Genomic DNA, 7,942 nt, shown 5'->3' with positions numbered 1-7,942 from the left:
TACAGTGAATAGAGACGGTCTGATCAGGCTGCAGTGTTTGAGCTTCAGATTGAGTCAGAGTTTGTCCCACAGAACCTGAAGAGAGAGACAGAAAACACTGAGAATAATATTAAACTGATGATTTAAAAGTCCAACGCTTATAATGCATCTGTCAGCTTGAGCAAACAATATTTCGGCGTTCGTAGATCAACTGGTAGAGACTCTTTTTCAAAGATGGCTTCTGCCTGTATACGCGAAGTTGACTATGTAAAAAATATCTTCTTATTAAACTGTCTGGACACTGACAAAGTTCTCAATGCTTCGGTTTGAAGGTAGGGACCCTCATTATGCTACCGTGTTAGTGTGGGGCTATTTTGAGCCTTGTTAGTGGTATTAACAAGCGATTTTTATTTGTCATTACTCTATGCCCAATATACTAGTGTTATACTAGCTTTATAGGCTAAACTGTTTTTAGAGATAAAACTATTTACATTCGATAATCATGAAAACAAATCTCAGATAACGGTTGACTAGGTAACAATGTGTTATTAGACCAAAGGTTCATTTTGCGCCGGAGTTCTCCGTTAATTTAGGTTCCTCTAAATTGGTTGATGATATAAATTGCTATAGCCTATACTTACTCCAGGTGCAGGTTGCGAGTGTCCAAATAATGACGGCTATTAAAGTCATGTTTGCTTTTTGATCTGTTATCATGAAGGAGAGCTGTCAGTCAGAAAATAATAAATTCACAGATCTATAAAGACCTCCAGAGCACTGAAGCATGCAGTTCATATGCAAAGAGTTTTCAGAGGTGGAGCTAGGGCCGGAGCAGGGCCACTGCTTCACAGTCCTGTTCATTTGTACCAAAGTCCTTTTAGGCAAGTCATGCCACTCGGCCGCCATCTTGGCAACGCCTCCGGGCAGCTATTTCGGACTAACAAGACCAGGCTCCTATCTAAATGAATGGGCAGAGAGTCAGAACTGCACTTTCACTGGTCACCGGGACATAAAAACTGCATGTATAGAAACAGCAGTAAAATATGATAAAAATCGCTGAAAAAGTTTGATGACTTTGCCCCAAAATAAGGTTTAAAACGCCTTTTCCCCCACAGGTTATACTTTACTACGCATGCGCAAGGGTTCTCTCCCTCTGACGTGCGCGCGCTGCACGGTTTGAAACACAGTATGTGTGAGCTCTCGCTCGCTCGCTCTAGTTTCCGGGAGATTTTAACTAATTTTGGGCATCCGGGAGCCGCTATAAATATGCGGTAGACACTTGGGATGTCTGATATTTACACAACGCACACATACACTGCATATCAAATCTGCCGCCTTTTCAAACAGTAACGTATTTTACACTGTTGCAAACCTCAACTGTGCGCATGCGTCAGTGGAACCAGACGATAGGCTTAAATGTTTCCCGGCTTGACTGTTAAAGGCAGACGATTGGCTTTCCAGCGGGAGGGGCGGGACATGTGCATACAACCGCCATCTTTGGCGTTACGGGTTTTCCCTATATAGTTGTATTGAGGATTGAGTAAGTGGCATGTCTCTATATAAATCATAGACAGTATAAGAAGTGGACAGAGCCATCTCATTGGAACTCAGTTGAGACAGTTGAAGCCCATTTTTAGCGATTTTTGAGCACTTCCGTTCGTGACGCGCAGACTACAACCTACTCAAACCGACTCAAATTAAGCTTGATGACGTGAGCAACCTGTCTGACAGACGTTAATCTTCTAGTAGCTGTGCGTGAAAATTGCCAACGTTAATCTTGCAGAGACGGGGAACTTGAGCAAAGAGTTATTTGGCATGAGTGAGCAGGAGTAAGTATTCCGTTGCTTTTATGGACTCATTATCTATGGGCTTCTCCCTTGACGGGGCGTCCCCCCGATTGCCTGCGAGCTTCTCCTCCTGTCTGTACGGTAAATTCTGTACAGCGCGACAGAGAGTCGAGTGGTTATGACGCAATCGTTAGCCTATTTTTACTAAATCTGTTTCTACGGGGCCATAATGTAACATAGAAGGTAATGGAGCCCTTTATACATTGTCGTGTTTCTTTAGAAATAAATAATGGACAAATGGAGTCTTTAAACGCCTCAGATGTAAAGTTATTCGCTGTCAAAGTGACGCCAAAATGAATGGGAGTCAATGGAAATGCTAACGCAAGTGAAGTTCTGCTACAACATGGCGGCACCCGGCCGGCTTCAACTTCCGGTCGATGGATTACCCCCTTGATATAAATAGTCTCTGTTTGTACTCAAAAACAGGTGCCATTTTGCATTAGTTGGCAGAGTCCAAATGGAAATGGATCGCACAGGGGAGACGGGGAGGATTGTAACACGGGTTAATTGTAACACTTCCAATTTCTCCAATCAGGAACAAGTTAAAAATAAACTTCACACATGCTCGGTTTAGTTCTTCTTCCACATGTGCGAAAGTAGAGCCCTGTGCAGACACAGCAGAATTTAGAGGAGAAAAACTCATTTTGATGTAAGAAAGTACTTTTTTTCTTTTTACTTCATTTATTTTTGTTATGTATGTAATTAAATTATGTTTATTGTGTGTCGGTAGATATTTTTCATGCATGTTGTTAGTGCTAAAGTTTTGTCTGTTAGCTGTAAGGTGAGTTAGTTCATGGCTACAAGACTCTGGGTTAGCTGTAACATCAATAAAGCATGTTCCTACCCCAAGTCAATTTTTAATTGAATTTATGTTGTTGTTGTTTTGAAATTTCAGTATGTATAGGTCAGGGGTGTCCAAACTCGATCCTGGAGGGCCACTGTCCTGCAGAGTTATAGCTCTAACTTGCCTCAACACACATGTCTGGAAGTTTGCCTAGACCTTGGTTAGCTGGTTCAGGTGTGTACCTTCATCCTTCCCTCGGGTCATTTTGACCCGAAACTCATTTTTAAAAACATTTTAAAAATTGAGTGTTCATCAGAGGGGTCTAGGACTTTTACCTTAGGACTTTTACACACACAAAAAAACGTAATGGATTCGAGGAGTTTTGTGGTTGAAATTTAAAAAAGTATCAAATCCTTCCCTCGCAGGTCAATTTGACCCCCTTAGGAATGAATGGAATGTGAGGAATGCTTCAATACACACAGAAAAACCTAAAAATGCTCAAAATTCTAACTAAAAATGCTAAACCTTTACCAAAGATTATTTTATAATGTCTACATGAATAATGCATTCTGAAGAGAAACTGACTTTAGGATCCAGTGAAACAGCTCATTTGCTGTTCATATATAGAGCTGTTAGGCCATCTAGTGGCAAGAGTAATGAAATATCCAACGCATTCTCATCCCAAAGCGTAATATATTGACTCTTTTGCCAAAGCGTCTATATCCAACGCATATGGCACCCTTTAGCGTCAATATAACACGCTTTGGTTTTGGGTAGGTTTAGGTCTGGGGTAGTGTTAGGGTTAGACCACTAGGAGGCGCCATATATCTGCGTCTCATATGACGCTAAAGGGTGCCATGTGCGTTGGATATAGACGCTTTGGCAAAAGAGTCAGTATATTACGCCTTGGGATGAGAACGGGCTCAAATATCATGTTATATAATTCAAGAGGTCGGCAAAGACACCCAATGTAAGATATTTTGAGCTGAATTCAAAGGGTAATGCGGGAAATTGTGAGTTATTTTGAATTTAACTTGAAAGAATGTGAGGAATGTGCTTGAATTACTATTTATTTATTATTATTGATCAAATCTAGTAATTTAAAGGTAAATTAAATTTAAAAAATAAAAAATTGCATTAAAAAACAGAAAAAATATTATCAAAATGAAATAAAATAAGCTTTCTGGACCAAAAATAAATCCTCATAATCCTTATTTCATAATGTTACATCACACCCCGGTGGATATCATAATTGTATCTCACCCCAGGGTATGTTACTGACCCGGACTGTGGGGTGAATTGTAAAAAAAATTGAAACACATCTTATAAAAAAAAAAGTCAAATTCACACAGTTGCCTGGCCTATATTGATCTATTCCAACACTCAATTACAATTAAGTACAATTAATTGTATTCAGTTTTGTTGTAGGCACTAAAGGTACTTTTAACTTCTATACCGAACAGCCTCTTTTAAAAACAAATCAAAATTAAAAATTGTAATATGCCTACCGCATCTATTTTGAATAAAAGACACGTCCACTGAAGAGCTTTACATCTGTGTGAACAGTGTTTTGTTGTAGGCACTAAAGGTACTTTTAACTTCTATACCGAACAGCCTCTTTTAAAAAACAAATCAAAATTGAAAAATTGTAATATGCCTACCGCATCTATTTTGAATAAAAGACACGTCCACTGAAGAGCTTTACATCTGCTTGTCCACCACTAGATGTCGCCATTAGACACTTGATGTCACCAGAAATCCAACAGAACAAGCATCCCACATCCACGTTGGCAAAAATGGGCCTGTATCTCCTGTGTGAAATGTGTGATACTTCAAGCTTTATATAAGGCTCGTTGGTCTAGGGGTATGATTCTCGCTTAGGGTGCGAGAGGTCCCGGGTTCAAATCCCGGACGAGCCCAATATTTTCATAGGCTTTAGAATCTTGGCACTGGCAAAGTCAACATGAAATCAAAATTAACAATTCTTAATTTTATGGACTATTGCAGTCGCCTATTTAACATCACTATTATAAAAAAAAATCATGTTTAATAAAAATAAATTCCCTCACACTTGCAATGTCATGCCTCTCTTCTCTGATGACGTGTTTACTGGCGCAAGGGCGGGACAGCTCACTCACACAGCAACAGCAAACCACCTGAATTATCATGTTAGGCTAGTAATGTAATAGCCAATGTTAGCAGTGCAGCATCTACTGGACAGCCCGAATTTGCTTTTATATAAGTTACGTTACACTTGTTTAGCCTACGTTACAGACACCACCCAGCACTATGCTACTGTCTATGCCTAGTGCCTACTACACGAAACACGTCACGTTCTGCCTCCCGGTTGCGTGCGCAAGCAGTGATGATGTTGCCGAGAAATGCATCATGTATTGTATAGGGAGCCTGTAAATGTGATACACGTTTTCAGCATATTTATTAAAGTACTTTCTGTAGTCCGTTTTACCTCACTTACCAAGGTATTCTATACAGGTGATTCCCGTTTTATTGAGAGATTTTCAGATCACACTATAAAGCCAAACAAACACAAAGTAGCCTAGGCTAAGGCCTCTACCACGTTGGTACAACTATGAAAATCATATTTTATTCAGCAACATTGTTTAGTCTGTCTAGGTCTTAATTTCTTTGTAAATGGTAAGTCTAACGCGGACCAGCTCGAAATCAGCTAACCAAAGAGCTGTGGTTTTTTCAAGCATAGGCTACTCATATTCTTATTTTAAGATCATGTTTTCATAACACATGGGCATTAATCTTTTTAACTATCTGCTGGCTTTCAAAGCCGTGCTAATCCAGCCTCGGTGTCGCAAACTGTGTGTAACTTATTTAACTTCTAAAGGCCACTGCGACCTCTGTAACTGCATGTTGATGCCACCAGATGGCGCCATTCGTCAAAACCAAAATAAACATCATAAACTCACTCCATCGAAAGTCATATGGTCCTGTCCTCTTCTTCCTATCCTACGTGGCACACCATACTTACTAAAATGTTCACGGCTCGTTGGTCTAGGGGTATGATTCTCGCTTAGGGTGCGAGAGGTCCCGGGTTCAAATCCCGGATGAGCCCAATTTTGCATTGATTTTATGTTTTTGTATAATATTTTTTTTTGGAACGGCCACGGCCCTTTCACATACAGAGAAATACTACAATTATTCATAATCAGTAAGTCAGTATTGGAGTGTATAGGCTATAGTTTTAAAGTAGGCCTATTATAAAATAAAATCATTTTATAAAGTTATAAAATAATCAACAATAATATACTTTTATGTGTTCAAACTTTTAAACTTATGTTTCAATCATTATAAAGTACATATGTAGCTAGCCTACTTGCACTTTTGCATGTGCGAATCATTGAATGCAATCTTAGAGCTATTTGTGCAGTCTGGAAAATTCTGGACATTCTCAAGAGTGGAAAATGACAACAGAAGACAATCTTAATTTAATACTGTAATATATACTCTTTATAAAAAGACATTTGTGACATAAAAATGAAAACACGATACAAGCTAAAAAATATTTCACACTGGTACATGTCGAGAGGGAATATGCATAATTTGCACTTTATGCACAACATAAATCAACAAATCATTCTGTTTTGGAGCGCACCACATTTATATAGTAATAGATGGTGTTTTAATACAGTGTTAGATCTACTACCTCTCCGTCCATAGGCTTCACATACTTAAAAGAGTGTGACTGCTGCATATGAGCCATATCTACAGGTGAAACAAACTCAATCACCTGTGTTCAATAAATCAATACCAAAACGGCATAATCAAGGTTGGGGAAGTTAATATTTCACATGCATGTTTGGCATTTCATAATTGTGAGCCACACAACAGCACAGGTCTGACAAAAATATGCATCATCCAAACACTCTGAGCTCGAGCTGGACGAAACCAATCAGCGTTCACACTTGCGTATTCCAGTTAGATATGTTTTCAGGCGTCCAGCTCGTGCAGGCTGGAATTGTGACTAAATGACTATATTTAAACAACGTGATGATAGCCAACCAGAATCCCAACCACTGAATGCGTAATGCTTGTACTTTCCACTTTTCCTAACAATTTACAAATTCGATTTACGTATGAAGCGGCAAGGAAGCGATAACGTAAGATAAGGCAGATCAGAGTTGTAGCTGAACATCTGAGACAAAAAAACATCCTTAAAGCATTTCACACGTTAAACAGCGTGAATCGTATGTGAAAATTAAAAAGGTGCTTGTGTGTGGTATCATAAAGTGTTTCACAATCGCAGTGCGCATATCCCAGACAGCAACATAGTGTCGGCCCAGATCCGGCCCACATCTGGTACAGGTGGGTTCGACGAGTACCAGATGTGGGCCGACACTGTTGCTGTCTGGCTACACACTCTCGTCCTAGGCGCGTGTGGTTGTAGCTCAGCAGTAACAGTCAGCTGTCAGAGTTAGCATATAAAAAAAACATAGCTTAGTCTTGCTGGGCCAGTGTTGGAGGGGTAACAAGGGGACAGACAGGAGACTGCTGATGTAGCGCCTCAGGTAACCGTACACCAGCTTTTCCTGTTAACCTCCTTGTAGCAAAAGCTGGTACGCGAGATAATCTCCTCACCGCATTATGTCACACAGCCCCGGAGGATTACAGACACACCCGTGAGACGTGACTTCGCAAAGTCCGATCCCTGCAGGCGCTCAGTCCCGGCCTGGCCTGTCACTTTTAGGGGTTTAGCATTGGCTCAAGAACAGCACAGTGATTTGAAAAGGCAGTTGTTAAGCTTCAGGCTATACTAACAGCTAGGTACGTTCACGAAGTAAGACGACCCGGAGTCAGTGTAGGAAACTAATAATTACCCTCTTGAATTGTGCTCAGGGTGGGATACGAGGCCTGGGTCAAGTTTCAGTGGCACTCTAGGCCCGAGTCAAGTTTTTGACGGCTCCAAATATAATTTACGAACAATCGATTCGACATTTCAATGCCAGGAGCGAAATCTGACAGAAAAGAAAAGGTAATTCCATACTCAAACAGGCCATGTATCTTCCTAAACAGATTAACATGATATGGATGATTCTCAAAAGATATTAATGAACATATCTTGGTTACTGATCGTTAACCCTTACGCCCTAAACAATATTCATGCGTTCTGAGTTAAATCAGTTTTCTCAAATAAAAAAAATCTATAATTCTCTCACCTTCAAGTAGTTCTAAAGACTTTTTTCTTCAGTGAAACACAAAATAAAATATTAGAAATAATCAAATATTAATATAATACATTTATAATGTATATAAACTAATATATTATTATAAGTTTCAAATAATGCAACAAAAAAAAAGCCAGTAG

General features: G+C 39.6%; 2 non-coding genes across 2 annotated transcripts; both read left to right on the top strand.

The window, feature by feature from the left end:
* The first annotated feature begins 4,454 nt into the window (after nucleotides 1-4,454).
* Nucleotides 4,455-4,526, top strand: trnap-agg (transfer RNA proline (anticodon AGG)). Its single transcript has one exon. It is a non-coding gene; the product is annotated as a tRNA-Pro (tRNA).
* A 1,094-nt stretch (nucleotides 4,527-5,620) lies between these two features.
* On the top strand, nucleotides 5,621-5,692 carry trnap-agg (transfer RNA proline (anticodon AGG)). Its single transcript has one exon. It is a non-coding gene; the product is annotated as a tRNA-Pro (tRNA).
* The last annotated feature ends 2,250 nt before the right edge of the window (nucleotides 5,693-7,942 follow it).

The sequence above is a fragment of the Rhinichthys klamathensis genome, unplaced genomic scaffold (genome assembly GCF_029890125.1).
Source record: "Rhinichthys klamathensis goyatoka isolate OS25496 unplaced genomic scaffold, OSU_Roscu_1.1 h1tg000653l_1, whole genome shotgun sequence".
Classification (NCBI taxonomy): domain Eukaryota; kingdom Metazoa; phylum Chordata; class Actinopteri; order Cypriniformes; family Leuciscidae; genus Rhinichthys; species Rhinichthys klamathensis.
The sequence above is the reverse complement of the archived record's forward strand: the minus strand, read 5'-3'. Positions and strand labels throughout refer to the sequence as shown.